At 45.9% G+C, this 18,257-nt stretch overlaps 1 long non-coding RNA gene across 3 annotated transcripts; it reads left to right on the plus strand.

Moving 5' to 3' along the window:
• Positions 1–508: 508 nt before the first annotated feature.
• Positions 509–17,901, plus strand: LOC149122988 (uncharacterized). Of its 3 annotated transcripts, XR_016217344.1 has the most exons (4): positions 509–754; positions 903–986; positions 13,319–13,430; positions 17,511–17,901. It is a non-coding gene; the product is annotated as an uncharacterized LOC149122988 (long non-coding RNA). The 3 variants fall into 3 exon arrangements; XR_016217345.1 differs by lacking the exons at positions 509–754; positions 903–986 and adding an exon at positions 3,114–3,449; XR_016217343.1 differs by lacking the exons at positions 509–754; positions 903–986 and adding an exon at positions 8,447–8,772.
• The last annotated feature ends 356 nt before the right edge of the window (positions 17,902–18,257 follow it).

An 18,257-nucleotide genomic window follows, 5' to 3' on the forward strand; every position in this document is an offset into this window, starting at 1 on the left:
TGTACTTACCTCTCATGTGGGATCTGTCCTTAGTGTGTTGTCCAATGTGAAGTAATGCTATAACTAGTACTGAAACAGTATTTTACACTTTGTGTTTCTGTGTGGGTGCAAACTGATGAAATCTTTACTTAATATATACTGAATTGATCTTCTGTATATAAAGATAATTGAAAATAAATCTTGATGTGAATGGAATGGGAGAGGGAGCAGGAGATGGGAGGGGTGCGAGTGGGAGGGGAATTATGGGGGTGGAAGCCATTGTAATCCATTAACTGTACTTTGAAAATTTATATTTACTAAATAAAAAATAAAAAAAAAGACCTGGTCGAACTGCTAAATAGATGATCAGTGTTTTATCTGTTGGCCTTCATGTTAACCTCACTCAATTTAAGTCCAAAATCTGCCTTCCAGATTCTTTTTTTTCCCCCAAGAAACCATTTATTTAATGAGCACAGATTTTTTTTTTTTTTGACAGGCAGAGTTAGACAGTAAGAGAGAGAGACAGAGAGAAAGGTCTTCCTTCTGTTGGTTCACCCCCAAAATGGCCGCTGCGGCAGGCGTGCTACGCTGATCCGAAGCCAGGAGCCAGGTGCTTCCTCCAGGTCTCCCATGTGGGTGCAAGGCCCAAGCACTTGGGCCATCCTCCATTGCCTTCCCGGGCCACAGCAGAGAGCTGGACTGGAAGAGGAGCAACCAGGACAGAACCGGCGCCCCCAACTGGGATTAGCGGCGCTGCAGAGGGAGGATTAGCCTAGTAAGCCGTGGCGCTGGCCTGAGTACAGATTTCATAAGCACAACTTTAGGAATATAGTGATTCTTCCCATCATTCCCACCCTCCTACCCCCAGTGCCTTCCAGATTCTTAAAAGAAAGAATGCTGCTCATCTGACCTTTATTTTATAGGAAGAACTCGCAATTGACTCAGGGGTCTCTTAGAACATTGTGGATTGACCTTTCAAACAAGGACTATTTCCTATTGTGGAGGAGGTAGGATGCTTCCTATTATTGCTGTGTGTGTGCGTGTGTGTGTGTAACATCACTGAACATTTGTTGAAGTGATCTAAAACAATGTCTTTTAGACCCAACAGTGCTTAGTCCTAATAAGCCCCAGGAGAATCTCACAAACAGCTATATGGGCTTAGGAAGCTAGATGGCAGAGTAATCACACAGTTAAAAGGCTTTATATGCAGCTGCAGGAAACAGCCAAACCTTTCTTCAAATTAAAAAAATGAAATTCTTGCTTCCTGTCTTAATGGGAGGAAAGGGATAGTTTTTTGTGAAGGCTTAAAGGAAACAAGTATAAAGTTTAAAAAAGTTAGGAAAACTTCTCGTATGCCCGAGATTTGATAATCATTGCCAACTTTATGTGTTCATGTTCTTTCAAAGAGGGCCAGGGGTGGAGTTAGGGATTTGGACTTGTCAACAGGCTGAATGAGGAATCTTTTCGAAGCCCTTCTGATGATCAGCTTGTTACTTAAATTGCTAGCCGTTGTGTTTGTTTCTCCTCCTAATAGTTTTCATCTGGTAAGCATGCTTCTACCCTTTTATGTTATGATAATCAGTGAAAAAATGCAAATACCTTGAAAGTATCTAAGGTATTTGATTGAAAACTTATGCAATCATGGGAGACTCTAAAAGGGCAGGAGGTGTCGAGAGCTTTGGTGTCAGGCCATGAAGCTGACATCAGTGCTGTGACCTTGGCCAGGCTGTAGAATTTCTTTAAGCCTTTCCTTATTTGTTAGTAAAAGTTAATATTATAATAGTATCCAAGCCATACAGTTTCTAGGGTTATTGTTAGGATTGACTACTGTGATAATGTGGTATCTTTTTTTTTTTTTTTAAGATTTATTTATTTATTTGAGAGGCCGAGTTACAGAGAGAGGGAGAGAGGTCTTCCATCCACTGATTCACTCCCCAAATGGCCGCAATGGTGGGAGCTGGGCTGATCCGAAGCCAGGAACCGGGAGTTTCTTCCACATCTCCCACGTTGGTGCAGGGGCCCAAGCACTTGGGACTCGAACTGCGCCCACATGGGATGCTGGCACTGCAGGTGGTGTCTTTACCTGCTATGCCACAGTGCCAGCCCCAATAATGTGATATCTTAAGAAATATGTGTTTGGGCTGTGTTCCAAGTCCCTGGCACACAGGTCCTGACACCCTCAGAATCACTTAAGTGGTAAGTATCTTCTTGCATATTAATAGTGCATAAGAAAGGTCATTGATGACTGCCGGCATCTGGATAGCATCAGATGTATGTGGCAGGTGGGCTTGCCAGGGAAACCAACTGTATGATGAGACAACCCTTCAGGAGGGGAGAGGAGCTGAAGGCTCAGCTGATCTTCAGTTGCCCATGATTCAATCAATTATGCCTGTGTAAAGAAGCTTCCATAAAAACCTTGAATCACTGGGTTCCAGAAGCTTCCAAACAGCTGAACACATAGAGTGTCTGGTGGGTAGCATGCCCGGAGAGTGCATGGAAACTCTGCACCTCCTTCCCTATACCTTACCCTGTATGCCTCTTCCATCTGGCTATTCATCTGTCTCCTTTGTAATACCCTTTACAATAAATGGGTAAACACAATTAAAATGATTCCCTGAGTTCTGTGAGCTGCTCTAGCAAATTAATTGATCCCGAAGAGGAGGTTGTAGAAACCCTGACTTACAGCCCATCAGTGAGTAACAGAGGTTGCAGCCTGGGGCTTGCAACTGGCGCCTGAAGTCAGGGTGGCCTTGTGGGACGGAGCCCTTAGCCTGTGGGATCTGACACCAGCTCCAGGCAGACACTGTCAGAATGCAGTTAAATTATAAAACGCTCAGTTGGTGTCTGCTGAAGAATTGATTGCTTGGTGTGGATGGGAGAAGTCCCCACACATCTGCGATCAGAAGTGTTATACTGAGTATGTGAGAATAGGAAAAGCACTTTGGTTTTTTCTTATACCTCCAAGAATCACCATCCCTGGCGCCTAACAGTCTGTTCACGGTAGCGATTATTACTGCTGTCTTTTGTTTATGTATCTTTGTGTTTAGACGTACACTTTTTATTTTTATTTTTTATGTTTAGGCAGAGCTACAGACAAAGAGAGGGAGAGTCAGAGAGAGAGGTCTTCCATCCGCTGGGTCACTCCCCAAATGGCCGCAATGGCTGGAGCTGAGCCAATCCGAAGCTGGGAGCCAGGAGCTTCTTCCGGGTCTCCCACGTGGGTGCAGGGGCCTAAGCACTTGGGCCATCTTCTACTGCTTTCCCAGGCCATAGCAGAGAGCTGGGTTGGAAGTGGAGTAGCCAGGACTCCAACCAGCACCCATATTGGGTGCTGGCACTGCAGGCGGTGCCATCCCCCTAACCTTCTATTTTAATAACTGTGTTGGGATTTATAAAAAAAAATACTGGCGTGAGAGTGTTCGTGGATTTTCATCCACCATCCTGGAGCCAGTGGAAAGAATTCTGCAAAGGTCAGTCCAGGCTCTATGCCCCTCTCTGCTGGGTTTCTTGTGTGTGTGAGAGACAGTTGTAAGCTAGACCTCTGTCTGCTTGGGGGACCGTAATAGAATGTCACAAACAGAGCGGCTTAGCGGACATGTATTTGCACAGTTCTGGAGGCGCAGTGAGCTGGCGGGGTTGGTTTCGGGTGAGGCCTCGCTTCCTGGCCTGCAGGCGGTTGCCTTGGCCCTCACACGACCTTTCCTCTACGTGTGCCTGTCCTCCTGCTGTCTCTTTCCTGTCTTATAAGGACACCAGTCCTGCTGGACTCGGACTGCACCCTTAGGACCTTAATTTAACGTAATTACCTCTTTATAGTCCCTATTTCCAGATACACTTTGGAGAGCTAGGGCTGTCACACTAGGGGCTGGGGCTTTAACCTATGGATTGGGGGAGAGGGATATTCAGTCCATAACAACGCCTTCAACGTGAGCTGAGAAGTGTGGAGAAAATCTCTGTAGAATTATTTTCGCTAGCGCACACTGTGGATGTTTTCTGTGGCACAGTTCCAGGGTGGCCAGTGAGGGTCTACAACCTTAGTAGAGTCCTGCAGGGCCCTAACTACCAGAGCCGCCTACCTACACACCCACATGGCTGGAGGAAGCTAACTTGAAACACAAACCCTCTTTGGCTTTGAAGTTCAAAGTTGGTTGACTCACCTGTACTTCACCAGTCTTTTTGATTTCTTCTTACCCAAATGTACCTCCGAAAGATGGCTTAGCACTGTTTGCATTTGTTTCTTTTTATTGTTAAAACATTTTTAACAGACATATAAAATTGTATATATGTATGGGATAGCACGTAATGTTCTTATATATGTATGTGCGTACACACACACACACATTGTGCAACGTTCCAATCAGTGTAAATATATCTTCATCTTTAAACATTTATTTATGGTGAAAACATCCAAATTCTATCTTCCAGTTTTTTTTTTTTTTTTAAGATTTATTTTTCATTTGAAGGCCAGAGTCACAGAGAGAGAGACAAAGAGAGAATCTTCCATTTGCTGGTTTACTTCCTGGTTGCCACAATGGCCAGGGCTGAGCAAGGTTGAAACCAGGAGCCAGGAGCTTCTTCCAGGTCTCCCACATGGATGCAGGTGCCCAAGCATTTGGGCCATCTTCTGCTGCTTTCCCAGGTGCATTAGCAGGGAGCTGGATTGGAAGTAGAGCAACTGTGTTTCGAATCAGCACCAGCACCCCTATGGGATGCCAGTATAGCAGGTGGCGGCTTAACCCGCTATACAACACGGGCCCCCACTTTGTTTTTTAAATAGAGAAATTTGCTGTATATTAACATTATCTGTAGTCACCCTACTGAGCACCAGAACCGGAGAGCTTCTTATACCTGTGTACTCATAACTTACCACCCAGTAATCGATCTTCCTTTCCTGTTTGCCTCCCCAAGCTCTGGGAACCACCATTATACCTTCAGCTTCTCTGAGATCACGTTTTTGAAAAAAGATTCCACAAATGAGTGAGATCATGTGGTAGCTGTCCTTCTGTAATTGATTTATTGCATTTAGCATAATGACCTCCAATTCCATCCACATTGTTGTGGGTGACTGGATTTCATTTATTTAAAGGATTTATTTATATATGTGAAAGGCAAGAGTTAAAGAGAAACACACACACAGAGAGGTATTCCATCTGCTGGTTCACTCCCCAAATGACTGGAACAGCAAAAGCCAGGAGCCTAGAACTCCATCTAGGTCCCCCACATGGGTGGCAGGGGCCCCAGTATTCTGGCCATCTTCCACTGCTTTCCCAGGAGCATTAGCTGGGAGCTAGATTGGAAGTGGAGTAGCTGGGACTTGAACCGGTGCTCATATGGAATGCTGGTGCCGTAGGTGGCTTAACCTGCTGTGCCACAACTCCGGCCTCCAGATCTTATCCTTTTTATGATTGAGTAGGATTCCATTGTGTAGATGTACCATATTTCCTTGTCTGTTCACCAGTGGCTGGACAGTTAGGTTGTTTGCATCTCTTGGCTATTGTGAATAGTGCTGCAATAAAAATAGGAGTGCAAATTTCTCTTTGACAGTAGTGGGATTGCTGGATCCTATGGTAGTTCCATTTGTAGTTCTTTTTTAAGGAAATGTTTATTCATTGAGTTTCATGTACTTGAAATGCAGAATGAGAGAGAGAGAGAGAGAGAGAGAGAGAGATCTTCCATCTGCTGGTTCACTCCCCAAATGCCCTCAACAGCCAGGGCTGGGCCACCTGCAGGAGTGAGCAGTACTGGAAGCTGGCGCTCCCACATGGCATGCGGGTGATAGGATTGCGTTGTTGACTTCTCTCAGATGAATCATTGGTATATAACAACACTACTATCTTTTCATGTTAGCTTTGTATCCTGCAACTTTGCTGAATTTATTAGTCCTAACAGCTGTTTGGTGAAGTCTTTGGTGTTTTTTAATATGTAAGACTGTGTCATCTGCACATATTTCTTCCTTTTGTCTAATGGCGCTGGCTAAGACTTCCAGTACAGCATTGAATAAAAGTGCTGAGGGCATCTTTGTTCCAGATCTTAGAGAGAAAACCTCCAGCTTTCTCCTATTCTCTGTATTTTCCGGTACAATGTTTCCTGTTGGTTGTATTACACATATAATATATAGAAAACATAAACGTATGTTCTCTCTGTACCTAATTTGTTCAGAACTGTGTGCATTTGTTGGCTGCCTAGTTAATGTGTGATATGCATTCACATTTTGGGCTTTCTGAAATCCCAAAGTGGTAGGGAAAGATTTGTTTGGGCAGGTATTCTGGGACTCATTATAGGCCCCCTTTCAACAATGGCCTTGAGAGGGACTTTGATTTAGTTTTTTTAAAATAAAATTTTATTTATTTATTTGAGAGGCAGAGTCACAGACAGTCAGAGAGAGGTCTTCCAAACACTGGTTCACTACCCAAATGGCCTCAATGGCCGGACTGGGCCTATCAGAAACCAGGAGCCAGGAGCTTCCTCTGGGTCTTCCACGTCTGGGCAAGTGCCCAAGCACTTCGACCATCTTCTGCTGCCTTCCCAGGCTCTGGCAGAGAGCTGTATTGGAAGAGGAGCAGCCAGGACACAAACCAGCACCCTTATGGGATACCGGAGCCGTAGGCAGAGACTTAGCCCACTACACCACAGCTCCTGGCTCCTGGCTTTGGGTGGGCCCAGCTCCAGCTGTTAAGGCCATCTGGGGAGTGGACAAGCAGATGGAAGACCTCTGTAACTCCACCTCTCAAATAAAATAAATAAGAACATCTCTAAAAAATACAAAGGCAAGGAAGAGCTGGCTCACTGTGGGAACCAAATGTGGCCAGTATTTCTTTTCATTTTCAATGTTATTCATTGGCGTGTGCTTACGCTGTTTTACAACTCAGCATCCTTATTACTGGGCTTGGGTGCAGGTCTTTTTGGTAAAATACTTAGAACAAACCATGAATACTAGCAAATAAAGTTGCTTGGGCTACGTGGAAGCAGGCAATCATTTAAAAAAAAGATTTATTTATTTGAAAGTCAGAGTTACAGAGAGAGGGAGAGACAGGTTAGGTGGAGACAGAGACTGTGAGAGTCCGGATGAGGGAGACCTTCTTGTCTGCCCATGTAGCAAGAATGAAGAGAGGGCTGCAGAGGAGACAGGCCTGATGCTGGAACGGGGAAGTGGGAGGCGAGGAAGGGGGATGGGGGCAGGAGGCCAGACAGCTTGTAGGAGGAACTGAAACCTGTGAACAGCAATGCTAGTTTGCTGGTTCACATGCATAGAGCTTTCTGTGTGCCTGGCACCCTTCCTGCCTGCCTGCCTGCCTTTCTTCCTTCCTTTTTAAAGATTTATTTATTTGCAAGACGTAACAACAGAGATGAGAGACTGGAGGCAGGGAGAGAGAGAAAGAGAGAAAGAGACAGAGAGAGAGCGAGAGAGCGAGAGAGCGAGAGAGCGCTCCATCCTGGTCTCCCACATGGGTTCCAGGGGCTCAAGTACTTGGGCTGTCTTCTGCGCCTTTCAAGGCACGTTCATGGGATGTGGAACAGCTGGGACTCAGACTGGTCCTAGCAAGCAGTGGCTTAACCTGCAGGACCCCCTGGCACTTTCCTAAGTGCACACCGAACACTGTCCTATCCCACACCTATCCGCAGCCTCGGGAGGGGGTTAATAGTATCCTCACAAGAAAAGCGAAGCTCAAAGAGGGTAGCTCTCTTTTCCAGGGTGATCCATTTGCTGCTTACACCCATGTTCTTATCCATGCGCTGTGTCCCTGTGAGAGGTAGGAGGTGAGCTCTGGAATGTGGAACGTGGGGGAGTGGGTGCTTGAGGAGCGGGGAGGTGGCCTCCATTTACCCCTGGGCCGCAGGCTGTTCTGTTCTGCTTAGGGCCGTGGCCTTGTGGAAAGTGAAAGCACAATGAGTGCATCGTGGCTGCTTCGAGGACAGGGTTGGAGCGCTGGCTGGGGGCAGTGTCTCCCCGTAAAGGAGAGCAAAGCGGGAGTGTGAGGGAGGCTGAGAGCAGCCTCAGACAAGGCAGCACCAGCCCTGAACCGCGAGCGGGGAAGGAGGTGGGCGCAGGTGAACGCACAAGGATACCCGCATTGTTCTCATCAAAGGGAGAGCAGGTGTGGGGAGAAACATTTCTTATGAATAAAAGATCTAAAGTGACGGAGGGCAGCAGCTGAGACGCAGCCTTTTTTGAAAAACATGGCTCCAAAAAGGCTTTTCCCCTTTTCCGTTGTGCAGCAACTAAAAGTTACGGTTTGCTAAGGGCTTTTCCATCTGACCTCAGTGCTACAAAGAGTGACGTCATTAGCACCGTGTGACAAATAAGGAAACAAGTTTCAACAAGTTTTTTTTTTTTTTTTTTTTTTTTTTTAAGGGAAAAGTTTTATTGTTGGGTGGGGGAAAGCTGACAGACTGCCTCCCCCTGCAGGAGAGATGCAGGAGAGAACAGCAGCCTGTACTGGGAAAACAGGTCTTTTTTTTTTTTTTTTTTTAAATTTATTTGACAGGTAGATTTATAGAGAGTGAGAGAAACAGAGAGAAAGGTCTTCCTTCCGTTGGTTCACCCCCCAAATGGCCACTACGGCCGGCGCTGCGCCGATCTGAAACTGAGAGCCAGGTGCTTCTTCCTAGTCTCCCGTATACCTGGGCCATCCTCCACTGCCCTCCTGGGCCACAGCAGAGAGCTGGACTGGAAGAGGAGCAACCGGGACTAGAACCTGGCGCCCATATGGGATGCTGGCGCGGCAGGCAGAGGATTAGCCAAGTGAGCCACGGCGCTGACCCTGAGAACAGGTCTTGTATAGTTTTGCAGAGGTAAGGAAGTGGGAGCAGCGAATCCCATTAGGGTGGGGGTGGAGCTGACACTTGTGGTTGGGCCATTTGGTCACCTGACTTCTGTAAGCCAGACTGGGCTTAGGAAGATGGCACCATTTTACTAAATATTCCCCCCTTTTGTTTTTTTATAAAGCAAGTGTTGTATGGGATTACATCAACCCCATAAGTCCAGGAGGGGTGGAGGAATGATGATCTATCTTCTAGAGTTGTGTCCTGCTGACATAGGATGACGAGTTTCTCCCCAGGCATGGAGCATGTCTAAAGTTGTGATGTCCTGGGTGGAGAGCTGAGTGTATCCCTGTAGTGGCATTTGGTTGACCACTTGGTTGGTGAAGGGTTTGGTTCATTCCATTATCACTTCCTGTAAACACTTAAACAGACAATGTAGTATAAAAGCCAGGGTGAGAATAGTAGCCAATGGTCCTAGGAGCGGCATTAACCAAGTGGTGAGGGGGCTCCATAGAGAGGGAGAGAGGAAGCGTTTATCTGTAGAAAAAGTTCTGGATAAGCCGGTGCCGCGGCTCACTAGGCTAATCCTCCACCTAGCGGTGCCGGCACACCGGGTTCTAGTCCCGGTCGGGGCGCCGGATTCTTTCCCGGTTGCCCCTCTTCCAGGCCAGCTCTCTGCTGTGGCCTGGGAAGGCAGTGGAGGATGGCCCAAGTGCTTGGGCCCTGCACCCGCATGGGAGACGAGAAGAAGTACCTGGCTCCTGCCATCGGATCAGCGCAGTGCGCCTGCCGCAGCGCGCCAGCCATGGCGGCCATTGGAGGGTGAACCAACGGCAAAAGGAAGACCTTTCTCTCTGTCTCTCTCTCACTATCCACTCTGCCTCTCAAAAAAAAAAAAAAAAAAAAAAAGTTCTGGATAATCATGCCATGTTAAGTTGGGGGGAGAGGACTATCAATACACACAGGTTGGGAGTAGATCCACTGATGTAAGAGTAGAGGGTGTGATTGCAAAGGAATGAGGCCCCAGGTGGGCTAGACAGGGTCTGGAACAAAGGACAGAGTCATTACTAGAGGACCTAAGAAAGGTGCTGTCTAAACCACAAGCAAGTTTTCTCATTAAGAGACAAGTAGAAACTGATGGAAGGGGTTTGATAATAATCAGGTGGGCTTTAAGGCCATGCCAGTTATGAGGTCCAGACCTGTCTTTCTCTTTGCCTGGGATACATCATGAGGGAGATGTGAACCTCCTTGGGGAAGGCATCCAATTTGCATTACCCAGCTGGCCTGGGAGGAGAGCTGGTCAGGTGGTGGCGTCTCTAACAGGAAATTCACAGGTCTACCTGCAATGTTGCTGATCCCACTTGGCCATCCCCTCTCCAGTGCTGGTTACTTTGGAAGCTGAGCAGAGTGAAGGGCTTTTCAGCCTAGAGCCAGCAAGTTCTGCAGCTCAGATCCAGGTGTGTCCTTTGACTCAGGGCAGTTCCGTTTCCAGTGACCCAACTCTTGGCTGGCCGAGCTGCCAGGGTTCTTCATGAGCTGACTTCTGCTTAAGCCCTGGCTTTGCATATAAACCAGTGCAGTGCACTGGCCTATCAACAAGATCTTATTTGAGGTCCAGTGACAAAGGTTAAGTAGAACCAAGACCAGAACTCAAGTCTTAGCTTATAGCAGAGGCTTTGCTCCGATTGTATTGCCAGGAGGACAGAGTCATCGCCAAGTAATTAAAACTTTGAGAAAGAAGTTATAGAGTTTGTCTTGGAAAAGTTGAACTCTCAGAAAAATTTCTGGGGACTCCATTAATGTCTAATGACTTTGGAAAATCTATTGAAATTCTCCCAGTTAAGACTGAATTCACAGGAACATCTCAGTAATTTATGTTCAGGTGACCAGAAAAAGCAGCTCTGAATGGAGTTTGAATGATCTGGTAATCCTTGTTCTAGCAGCAAAAGAGTAAAGTAAAAATTGATCAAAAAGAAAAAAGAAAAACAAACCTGGAACAGGCATTTGGCATGGTAGCTAAGATGCTACTTGGGAGGCTGGCCATGTGGCATAGTGGGTAAAGCCACCGTCTGAGACACCAGCATCCCATATGGCCACTGATTTGCGTCCTGGCTGCTCCACTTCCAGCATAGCTCCCTCCTAATGGCCTGGGAAAAGCAATGGAAGATGGTCCAAGGGTTTGGGTCCCTGCCACTCACATCGGAGACCCAGATGAAGCTTTTGGTTTCCAGCTTTGGTCTGACCCAGCTCTGGCTGTTGCAGCCATCTGAGGGGTGTACCAGTGGATGGAAGATCTCTCTGTCTCTCCTCCCCCCTCTCTGACTTTCAAAGTAAGTAAAGAATTTATTTATTTTTTTGTAACAAAGGATGCAATTTTGGATGCCCATATCCCATATGGGACAGGGCTTGTGGGTTTAAATCCTGGCTCCCCTTCCAATCCAGCTTTCTGCTAATGTGCACCCCAGGAGGCAGCAGGTGATGATGGCTCAAGTACTTGGGTCCCTGTCACCCATGTGAGACCTGGATTGAGGTTAGGGTTCCTGGCTTTGGTCTGGCCCAGTCTTGGCTGTTGTGGATGTCTGTGAAGTGAACCAGTAGATCGGGGGTCTTTATCTCTCCTTTTCTGTCTTTCAAGTAAAAATTTTAAAGAACAGTTTGTAGCAAGGAGAACAAGCTGAGTTTTCACAGTTTTCTTAATGACAGCACTTTGCCCTGGTTCAGTGTTGCTGGGTTCCTGCTGGTGGTCTCCAGATGGTGGAGGACAGATGCTTAGGTGTGCTGGAGTTGGATAGTTCCCTTTCACTGCTCAGTTCAGTTCTGATAAATCCCGGTAGGTTAGGCTTCAGTGGCAATGGTTTCTCTTGAGGGCAGGCCTTGGTCAGAACAGAATATCTGGTTGCAGAATGGTTACTTTTCCCTCCTCTGCTGTGAAGCTGGAGGAGACTTCTCGAGTCTTCCCTGAGAGAACGCAGAAGAGAGAAAACTTAAAAAATGTCAGGGTCTCCTGTGTATGCCTCGGCCCCCCTGAAGTTCCTAATTCTGAGCCTCTAGCAATGAGTCAGGTTTCCTACCCTGACACTGGTTCCTTTGGAGGCTTCTGTTAGAAGTTGTGACTCTCCGACTGTCTCTCCCATCTGGGGGGCAGCAGTACACCCTGAGCTCTCACTGCCCCGACTGATCTAATGAGAGTTGTTGAAGTTTGTTTGAGTTGTTAGGATGCACTGGTGACATCCAAGCACTTTACATGCTGGACCGCGAGCTAGGGGTTTTGTAACATCATCATCATGATCATCCTATCACGTTTCTGGCCCATTTTCTGCTCAGCCTTGTGAGCAATTACCATGTATCAGATACCTTGCTCAGTGCTTTATCTCCATTATCAACAGCCTGGAAGAGTAGTTTGGATTACTGACTTAGTTTGGGTTATCAACAGGCAGAGTCTGCAACAGTGATTAGTGTGCACTAATCTACTGGTATCTGCCGGAGGGAGTGTTCCAAGCCCCTCAGCAGTTGCCTGAAGCCCAGCAAAGTGCTAAACCCAAACTGTACTGTTTTTCCCTCAACATGCAGACCTGTGTGAAGCTTGATTTAGAATATTAGACATTGTAAGAGATTAATAACATAATAAACCAGAATGATTGAAGCAACATACTTAAAAAAATTGTGTGAATGTAGTCTCTGCCCCTTTATCAAAATACCTTGCTATGATGTACTCGCTCCTCTTGTGATGCTGTGAGATGCTCCACTGTCCCTGTGTGATGAGATGAAGCGAGGTGAATGACTTTGGCGTTGTGATGCAGCACTAGGCTGCTACTTAAGGCTTGCTTGGCCACTGTCAGCTGGGAGAAAGATGAAGAGGTTAAAATGGAAGCATAATCCAGTTTTATTTGGGAATAGCATTGCAATGGGAATGCCGTGCAAATTATGGGCATATGCAAAGAGGTTGAGGCAAGGGTAGGGTTTTTTTTTTAAGATTTATTTATTTATTTGAAAGGCAAAGTTACAGAGAGGCAGAGAGAGGGAGGGAAGAAGGGAGAGAGAGAGAGATTAGAGAGAGAGGTTTTCCATCTGCTGGTTGAATCCCTAATTGGCCGCAACAGCTGGAGCTGCACTGATCTGAAGCCAGGAGCCAGGAGCTTCTTCCAGGTCTCCCATGCGGGTGCAGGGGCCCAAGGACTTGGATCATCATCTTCTGCTTTCCCAGGCCATAGCAGAGAGCTGGATTGGAAGTGGTGCAGCCGGGACGCAAACCGGCACCCATATGAGATGCGGGCACTGCAGGTGGCAGCTTTAAATGTGCTGGCCCCAGGGGTAGGTTTTTAAAGACAAAAAATGAAGAGGATTGTATAGGATATTCCGAAACTATGATGTTTGGTCACAGTTATTAACAGCAGGAGTGACGTCAGTCCTAGGTTGAGCAGAGTTGTTGGACAGACAGCCTGACAGAAACACTTTTGTCTCCATGGCTGTGCCTTTGTGTAAGGCTGTGGTTCTAGCAGAGTCTATTATAGTTACTAACAGGCAGTCGTGTATAAAATCTGTTCTTTCATGATTTCCTGGCTTTCTTTTTTGCTAGGTCTGACATGAACAATCCCATCTTGATTCTGACACCCTGCACAACACAAGCAGTGTGATAGTGGAATGGTGGATCTAATATCTAAAGTGGCAGCTAAGTGACTCCTGGGCAGGTACTGTGTGGATACACTGGGCAGAGGGACGAATAATAGTCTGTTCAGACAGAATGGGATGCCATGAGATTTCATTATGCTACTCCGAGCAGCATACAATTTCAAACTTACAAGTTATTTTTTTCTGGAATTTTCCATTTAATATTTTCAAATTGAGATTGACCTTGGGTAACCACAGAGAGGGAGATTGTGGATGGTGGGGGGAACAACTGCACATGAGATTTACTAAGAATACTTTTAGTAAAAGCTGACAAGGGAGAGCGCGATAGAGAGTACTGGAAGAGGCTGCTATACAGGGATGGGATTTCAGATGTGGTCTCAGTGGGATCCACGGTGGGACTCTGGATCGTAAACTGCACCATGTCCCACCGGGGAGGGAGGGAGCAAGGCTTCCAGACTCCTGCTCATTCGTTACAAACCGTGGTGAGGGCTCCCAACTCTTCCATTTTACCACGAGGATATTTAGGTACAGAAGAAGCTGCATCATTTGTTCAAGGACACACAATTAGTGGTGGAATTGGATTTGGACCCTGGGCATTCTGGCTTGGCAGTTCCATTTTTACAGTTCATTTTGTAAGGGAACTACGCTGCTTATTTGATCTTCCAAAAGTTCTATAAAGTAGTTGGGGCACCAGTGATTATTGTCATTTGTCCAATGTGGAAACTGAAGGTCAGATCTAGGGTTGTTTGTTTTATTTTGCTTTGTTTTTGGGTCCAGGTCAATCTATCTCTCTGTAATGTCTTTCTCTCTTAAAACAAGCACAGGTTGTTTCACTGACCATGTAATATGTGGTTAAAAATAGTAATCACCTAATTTAGGAACAGATAACTTGGAAAGCATAGACTGTCTGTACTTGAGGTAATTCAAATGGAAAACCTTATCAAGTCACTAGAGGAGTGGCCCCAGCTTTACTTAGATGTTATTTTAAATTAGTGCCTGGCTTTTTCTCAAATGAATGGATTTACAGTTTGTGATTGCAAAGTAAAAACAAGAACAGCATCCTGCCGCTGAATTCCTGATTGAAATAGAGTTAAAAATTCTATCCAGAGCGCTTGTACAGGGGCAGAATTTGGGACATTATTGAGGAGAATCATACAGCTATTTATTATTTTCATTACATTTCTGGAAGAAAAGGAATTATCAGTTTTTTAAATATTTATTTATTTATTTGAAAGGAAAAGTTACACTGAGAGAAAAAGAGGCAGAGAGAGAGAGAGAGAGGTCTTCCATCCTCTGGTTCACTCCCCAGTTGGCCTCATCGGCCAGAGCTGTGCCAGTCTGAAGCCAGGAGCTTCCTCCAGGTCTTCCCACATAGGTGCAGGGGCCCAAGGGCTTGGGCCATCTTCTACTGATTTCCCAGGCCATAGCAGAGAACTGAATCGGAAGTGGAGCAGCCGGGAGTTGAACCATTGCCCATATGGGATGCTGGCAGTGTAGGCAGAGGCTTTACCCACTATGACACAGGGCTAGCCCTGGAATTATAAGTTAATGAAGAAGATACAGATTTTAGCAGAAAGAGAGGAAGGAGAAACTTCGGAAAAAGCTATTCCATTTGGGAAAAATAATTTGAAATGGAGGTGTTTTCTTTTTTTAGGTATTTTATTTATTTATTTGGAAAGCAGAGTTTTATATATATCTTCCATCTGCTGGTTCACTCCCAGATGGCCGTAATGCAGGGCCAGGTCAATGCCAGGAGCCAGGCATTTCTTCCAGGTCTTTCATGCAGGTGCATGGGCCCAAGGACTTGGACCATTTTCTGCTGCTTTCCTAGGCCATTAGCAGGGAGCTGGATCAGAAGTGGAGCAGGTGGGACTTGGACCAGCATCCATCTGGTGCAGGCAATGGCTTAACCCATTACATTACAACACCAGCCCCCAAATGGAACTTTTTAACAGATGATTTTTGGAAGTAGTATCTCAGAAATTCTGAGAATATAAGAAGAATGCTGGAGACAGACTTAGGATTGTAGTGGTTAAACTACTGATTGCAATGCTTGCTTTCCATATCAGAGCACCGATGGGGGCCCAGCTACTCCACTTCCAATGCAGCTCCCTACTAATGGTCTGGGAGGCTGCATATGATGGTCCAAGTACTTGGGCCCCTGGACCCACATGGGAGACTTGGGTCGGGTTCCTGGGTCGTGGCTTTGGTCTGGCCTAGCCCCAACTGTGGTGGCCAATAGGGGAGTGAATGAGTGGGAGGAAGATCTCATTCTCTTTCTGTCTTTCCTTCTCTGTCACTCTGCCTTTCAAATAAATAAAATCTTAAAAAAAGTGAAGAATGCCAATAATCAAAGCTTGCCCTGCAATATCGAAACACAAGCACTACTGACATGTGTGCCCTAAGTGGCCTCTGCTTCTTATCCTCCGAGTCCCTTTAAATTGCCCCAGATCTGATTTCTACGTATTGATTTGCTGGTTGCTCCCAGAATCATTCTCTACTCCCTCCTTGATCTGCTGTATCAAACTCGCATTCTGGGTGGATCTGACCGTTAGCAGGAGCTGGCAGAAGTCATCAGGCAGTTTTTCTGGCAGTGGCTCAGCCTGCTCCATGGTTCCAGGTTCTATGAACCGTGTCCTTTTCCTGTCACTCCAGTGCAGGGAAGGCAGCCTCTGTCCTGGCTCCAGTCTCCCCGCTGTTCGTCCTGGCTTCTTGGCTGTGGGGTCAGCGTTTCCTTCTTAGGCCTCATCAGTCCCAGCAGTGGCCAGCATTTCCTGCCAGTGCTGCTCTCTGTGTCGCCTCATCATCCATGTAGCTTCTTGGCGCTTTCATCACTTGGGGAACCAATTCCCTGTGTGAGTTTTTCTCCACTTGAATTTCCTTCCCTTGGTTGTTAAGTATTTGTGCTTACTACAGCTCTGTTCTTTCCCCTGGTTTCTTCTCTCCACACTTGTTTAATGAAATGAATTCATCGGCTCCTATGTCCTTGTTCTCACCTCTGCCTCACACATCCTTGTCTCCAGCAACATTTCCTTTTTTTTTTTTTTTTAAATAGATTAATTTACTTTTTTGAAAGGCAGAGTTACAGAGAGAGAGAAAGAGAGAGGTAGGGAGGGAGAGAGATCTTCAATCTGCTGGTTCATTTTCCAAATGGCACAGTGATCAGGACTAGACCAGGCTGAAGCCAGGAGCCAGGAGCTTCTTCTGGGTCTCCCACATGAGTGGCAGGGGCCCAAAGCCCTCTTTGCTGCTTTCCCAGGGAGCTGGATTTCAGAGGAGCAGCCAGGACTTGAACCAGCGCAGGTGTCCCAGGCGATAATTTACCTGATGCGGCACAACACTGGTCCCTCCAGTGACATTTTTTCCTACGTGCCTGGAGGACATTGCCACCTGTCAGTGCCACAGAACATTTTAGATTGAGAAGCCCCAAGTGACTTAGAGGACAAGGTAATGGTGGGGCCTTGTTCGTTCAGGGCCGACATGGAAGTGTAACCCATAGCATAAAGAATCCTGTGGGCAAGTCACATGAAATCCAGATGACTTTTCTGCTTTCTGAGTGCGTGGCTCTGTTCTAGGCTCTCAGGGTTAAATGTTTGGAGTTCCAGGCAGGTAACACAGTTATGTGAGGTAAAAGAAAACTGGTCTTTTTTTTTTTTTTTAAAGATTTATTTATTTGAAAGTCAAAGTTATAGAGAGAGAGAAGGAAAGGAAGGGGGGGGGGTCTTCCAAGCGCTGGTTCACTCCCCAATTGGCCACAATGGCCGGAGATGGGCCAATCCGAGCCATTGTGGCCAGGAGCTTCTTCGAGGACTCCTATGTGGGTGCAGGAGCCCAAGGACTTGGGCCATCTTCCACTGCTCTCGCAGGCCATAGCAGAGAGCCGGATCAGAAGTGGAGAAGCTGGGATTCGAATTGGTGCCCATATTGGGGTGCCGGCATGAAGGCAGCAGCTTTACCTGCTATGCCACAGCGCCGGCCCCAGAAGACTGGTCTTTAACTTATGCTCTTTTGATTCAGAAGTGCTTTGCATGCATATTCAAACACAGAAGAATACTCGTAACTGCCATAAGGAAAATGTTCTCTTCTGTTTTTCAGGAAAAATTCTGCCTTATTAATTTACTTTTTTTTCTTTTTGGTAGACACATAAATAAAAAAAATTGAAAAAATAAAAAACCCAAGAAGTCCAAAATCCATCTGCTTTAAGAAAACACTCCTGCGAGCCTGATGCTGATTGACAACCCAAGGGTGAAAACTCGCCTTTGACCTTCACTGTTAAATGAAGTTTGTGGAAAAATGGAATGAAGAGATGTTTTTTGTGGTGCTAAAAATTTCTGAAATCCACGTGTAGCTTTTAAATAATATGCATTTTCCATGAACTTTTTGAAGTGCCCCAGTATGTGAAGGTGATAGGGTCAGAGGAGAGTTGGAGAAGATGTGCTCCCTCTAGAGGCCATACAGGGAACTTATTTACTAGATCTTCCGATTTTTAAGAAAAGCCAGATATTTGCATTTTTATGGGACATCTCTTTTTTTAACTTTTATTTAATAAATATAAATTTCGAAAGTACAACTTTTGGATTATAGTGGCTTTTCCCCCCTATAACCTCCCTCCTACCCTCTCCCATCCTTCTTCATCAAGATTCATTTTCAATTATCTTTATATACAGAAGATCATACTCTGGTTTCTCTTCAGATCATATAAATCTTTCACCTTTTACTTATATACAGAAGATCAATTTAGCATATATTAAGTAACGATTTCAACAGTTTGCACACACACAGAAACACAAAGTATAAAGTTCTGTTTGAGTACTAGTTATACCGTTAATTCATATAGTACAACACATTAAGGACAGAGATCCTACATGGGGAGTAAGTGCACAGTG

This window comes from Oryctolagus cuniculus, chromosome 12, assembly GCF_051225735.1.
Source record: "Oryctolagus cuniculus isolate XC-2025 breed Fujian yellow rabbit chromosome 12, ASM5122573v1, whole genome shotgun sequence".
Classification (NCBI taxonomy): Eukaryota; Metazoa; Chordata; class Mammalia; order Lagomorpha; family Leporidae; genus Oryctolagus; species Oryctolagus cuniculus.